We start from the raw sequence: 5,010 nt of genomic DNA, 5'->3' as shown, positions 1-5,010 counted from the left end.
TATTTTACGTTATGTGGCATTGCACGTTTTATTCAATAGTGTTTTAAGATTTATCCATGTCGTTGAGGGTCAGTGTAGTTCATCGGTTTTCACTGCAGTGTCATATTCCACTATATGAATTTATTTACCCATTTTCCTTTACTTATAGGTAGGAATTTGAGTTGTTTTTTTCTTTTCTATTATAAGCATTCTTGTACATATAAGTGAGAGTTTATATAGTCCATATACCTAGGAATACAGTTGTAGTCATGGAGTATGCAAATCGTTTATAAGACAAGGCAAGGCTCCCCACTTTCATTACTTATACTTAACATTGAATTTGAAGTCCTAGCCAATAATATAAGGCCAACAAAAGAAATGAAAGGCATAAAGAGCAGAAACAATGGCTTAAAAAATTCTCTACTTGCCGATAACATGATTGTTTACATAGAAAACCCCAAATGATTTGCAAAGCAACTAGAATAAATGAATGTAGCAAGTTCACAGGATCCAAAGTCAAAATACAAAATCAATTGTGTTTTAATTACGAGCAGCAAACAATTGGGGAATTAAATTTTAAGACTCCCATTTATGTCAAAAAGCATAAAATATGGGTCTACAGCCATGCCACCCTGAACATGCCTGATCCTGTCTGATTTCAGAAGCTAAGCAGGGTCGGGCCTGGTTAGTACTTGGCTGGGAGACCACCTAGGAAGACCAGGTGCTGTAGGCTTAAAAAAAAAAAACAAAAACAACAACAAAAAAAACCCCATAAAATTCGTGAAAATAAATTTGACAAAAAAAACCCTCCAAGACATCTAACTGAAAACTACAGAATGCTGCTGAGAGAGATTAAATATCTAAATAAATGGAGTTCATGGATATAACAAGTTTAAGACCTGAAATCATCCGATTGATCTAAAGATTCAACAATCCCCATCATAAGTCCACTAGGTTTGTTGTTGTTTCTTTTAATTTATAAACTAGTATATAATTGAAATTTGCTAAGAGAGTAGAACTTAAATGTTCTTACCAAAAAGAAAAAAAAAGAAAAAAATTGATGAACAGCTTCTTAAATTTATATGGAAATGTAAAGGACCTAGAATATAAAAGCAACATTGAGAACAAAGTTGCAGGACTTATATACTTCCTCATTTCACGACTTAATAATATACAATTACATATTTAAGACAGTGTAGTCTTCACGTAAGAACCAATTAAGAGATAAATGGAACAAAACAGAGTCCAGAAATAGACCCCCCCAAAATAAGGTTATTTTATTCTTTTATGGAGATATAATTTACATACAGTAAAATTTGGCCATTTTAATGTAGTTATATGAGTTTGGGGCATCTTCTATACTGTTGTGAATAACGGATTTGGCTTTCCCTTTGCCAATACCACAATGTTTTTATCATCATGGCTTTATAATAAATCTTGACATCTGGTAAGGCTAACAGAGCTTTTGACACACAGTACGTGCTCAATAAATATTTGTTGAAATTAGACTCCACTCTCTAATTCAGATGTTCTGCTCATGCCGAGACTAGTGCAGTTGCCTAACAGTCTCTTCCTTCAAGCTCCACTTCTTTAAATCCATCTTCAACACCACTGAAGAACTGAAATTCAACTTCGTACATGTCACACCCTGTTCAGGAACAGTCGGAGGTTCTCTCTTGTAAAAACTTGAGATCCAAATTGAACCTGGGATGCAGACCTTAACTACCTCTTCAAACTCACCTCTCTCTCCTTCAAATGGAAATGTCCTTATAGCTCTCTGCCTGGCAGGCCTTCTCCCTACATTCAAGGGTTACCTCTCCATAGAATTTTCTGATTCCTTGACCACCTATAATACTCACACTGCCCTCAACATACAGTACCCTATCCTGTTACCCTTGTTTCCTAACTGGACTGGAAGTGAGTGAGGGCAGGAAATGTTTCACATGTTAGTTTGAATCTCTAGCACTTAATACACAGTAGAAAATCGACAAATATTTACTAATAATTATGCCAGTAAATATAAACACAAACTTGCCTCAAGCATACATGCACACACAAAATACACACATATACAAACACATTTTAAGCACTCTTGTGAACACTAAACATTTTGCCTATTTAGGAAATCTGAAGGTAATGCATATCTTTTTCTTCCACATGTTATTGAATATGTACCTCATTCACTACGTGAGAAACCCTAGGTTTATTATTTTTTGTGGAGGGGTTGTTTGTTGACTGGTTGGTTTGCTTAAAGGCAGGGTTGTGTGTGATGAAGCTTTGGGTTTTTTTTTTCAGTTTTATTGAAATATAATTGACATATAGCTCTGCATGAGTTTAAGGTGTTTGTATAATCTCGCTTATATGTGGACCTTAAAACAAAACAAAACAACAACAACAACCACTCAAACTCATGGAAAAAGAGATCAGATTTGTGGTTACCAGAGGTGGAAGCACTGGTTTTTGAGTCAGAAGCCCTGAATCTACTGTGGGTTCTAATATTGACCCTGGTGACCTTAGCAAGTTTCTTAAGCTAATGAACACTGGTTTATTATTTTTTTATAGCTTTTTCTTTAGTTTAATTAAGTAATATGAATAAGTAATGCATTCGCATGGTTCAATATTTAAAAAGAATAAATATCCCCGGCATCTAGTTTTGGGTTTTTTTGTTTTTGTTTTTGTTTGAGGTTTTTATCGTGGTTACTAACATTGGTTAGTAACATCTAACTTTCAGGTGTACAACATTATAATTCAATATCTGCATACTCTATTACTCACCACCGAATTTGGCCCCTTTTACCCAGTTCACCCTCCCCTCAAGCCCCTTCCATTCTGGTAACCACCATTCTGATGTCTGTATCTATGAGTTTGTTTTTGTTATGTTCACATAATGTAAAATTCATCATTTTAACCATTTTGACATGTACAACTTAGTGGCATTTAGTACATTCACGATGTTGTGTAACCATCATCTCTACCAAAATATTTTCATCACCCCAAAAGGAAACCCCATACTCATTAGTGGTCACGCCCCCTTTCCTTCTGCCCCCACCCCCACCCTAACCCCTGGCAACCGGTAATCTGCTCTGTCTCTATAGATTGGCTTATTCTGAATATTTACTATAAACAGAATCTTTGTGTTTTTCTTTTAGTTAGCATAACTTTTTGGGGTTCCCCCGTGTTGTAGCATTTATCAGTATCTTATTCCTTTTTGAGGCTGAATAACATTCTGTTGTGTAGATACGCCACACTTTCTCTGTTCCTTCATCAGCTGTTTCCATCTTTTGACTATTTTGAATAGTGCTGCTATGAATATTCAGCTTCAATCCTGGCCTGGCCGCCTAAAGGGCTCTTGCATAACCCAAATGAGAGCACATAAAAAAGCACCTTGTGAGCTACTTTGCCCCATGCATGTGTGTAGTGGGAGTTGCTGGTGGTGAAATGTTATGTTTATGATCAGGATGATGGTTATGGTTATGGGCAGCTTCACCTGTTCTGGCCTCAGAGAGGGAGAGACAGGTGTCTCCAGCCCCAGTCCTTCCTCAATGTCAGCTTATCACCCAATGCCAGATCTGGAGGAGACAACCTGTTCACAATTGAATCTATTAGTCCAAGCTTGGCCATCTCAGATAAAACGATCAGAATAAAAGGGCCAATAACTAATAACTTGCTTTGGGGTTCTGAGTCATAATTTGGCCTTGCTACCATTGGGCTTGAGTTATTCATAGATGAGTGGAATAATATCTAAATAAATCTGCTGGGCAAAGTGCATCTAGATAGGTAGGATGAGCATGAGGAATTGGGGTTATTGAGATACTCCTTAATGCTCAGTGCTAGACCAAGCTGCAGTGTGCAGAGGGTGACTTTCACTGCCTCCATCTTGGCCAAGTGTCCACTCTCCTGAGCGAAGACACCAAGGAAAGGGAAGATATCATCTATATGTCCCCCTCCAAGGGGGTAAAAGAACATGTAAAGCTAGAGAGTATTTGTGAAGCAACTCATTTTTAAAAACTGTCAAAACTGCTATGGTGCTGCATGCAGAAGAGCAGAGGGAAAATAAACATTAAGAAATAACAGTTAAGTGGTATTAAAAAGAAGAGCTCTCAGGCAGTGGGTGCTAAGGTGACTTAGACAAGGGATTGCTGGGTTTACAGCCAGGCTACCCTGATCAAGCCCGATCCTGTCTGATCTCGGAAGCTAAGCAGGGTCGGGCCTGGTTAGTACTTGGATGGGAGACCGCCTAGGAAGACCAGGTGCTGTAGGCATAAAAAAGTTTTAAAAAATAAGGTAATGTAAGCTGACAAGGTCCTTGCCATCTGTGAGGTCAACCAAGGGTTGCCTCGCCTAAAAAAAAGAAAAGAAAAGGAATTGCTGGGATTGGTATATGTTCCTCTAACAATCCCAGGGTATCTGCTTGGGGGTCAGGGTCCCCATCCAATCTTTTGTGACATCTACACACTTACTGGGACACACCTGATGTGTGAGGCTGGAGTTTTCCTCCTTGTCCACCAGATGATAGTACCATCCATCCCCTCTACCTTCATGTTCCTATGCTCACCCCTCCCCCCAGATCAAAGATGGAAAGGGAGCAAGGGAACCCAGAGCCATGGAGTCTTGGGGCCTTTTAGAGAGGCGGGGCCTCTCTTGTCTCTCACTTCCTACAGACCAGCGTGGGCCCCAGGGTGTTGATGCAAGTGTGTCCACTGGCATCTTAATCATGGCAGCCCTTGTTCTGCTCTCGCTCTTGGCTTTTGAACACAATCTCCTCGCGGATTCTGGCCCCTCCCCTGACACTCACACTCTTGATTCTTTGTCAGCCTCTTTGCCAACACCTTCTTTTTTCCCATCTTTGGCATATTTTCTTTTTCTGACTACTTCTGAGGAGGAGTATTTCACAAGCTGGCTCCTGTCTCCATTCTTCCCCCGTATTCTTTCCCTTGGTGACTGTATCCACTTCCTCGACCTCAATAACCATCTCTAGTTGTTGAATCCCAAGTCCATAGCTCCATCTTCAACCCTCTCTCCAGTCCAGAG

General features: G+C 39.4%; 1 non-coding gene and 1 pseudogene across 1 annotated transcript; both read left to right on the top strand.

Moving 5' to 3' along the window:
* The first annotated feature begins 593 nt into the window (after window positions 1-593).
* Window positions 594-712, top strand: LOC112477347. Its single transcript, XR_003045425.1, has one exon. It is a non-coding gene; the product is annotated as a 5S ribosomal RNA (ribosomal RNA).
* A 3,410-nt stretch (window positions 713-4,122) lies between these two features.
* On the top strand, window positions 4,123-4,241 carry LOC112477376 (annotated as a pseudogene).
* The last annotated feature ends 769 nt before the right edge of the window (window positions 4,242-5,010 follow it).

Source organism: Pteropus alecto, unplaced genomic scaffold (assembly GCF_000325575.1).
Source record: "Pteropus alecto unplaced genomic scaffold, ASM32557v1 scaffold123, whole genome shotgun sequence".
NCBI lineage: Eukaryota > Metazoa > Chordata > Mammalia > Chiroptera > Pteropodidae > Pteropus > Pteropus alecto.
Note: the sequence above shows the minus strand (reverse complement) of the source record. Positions and strands in the feature narration are given on the sequence as shown.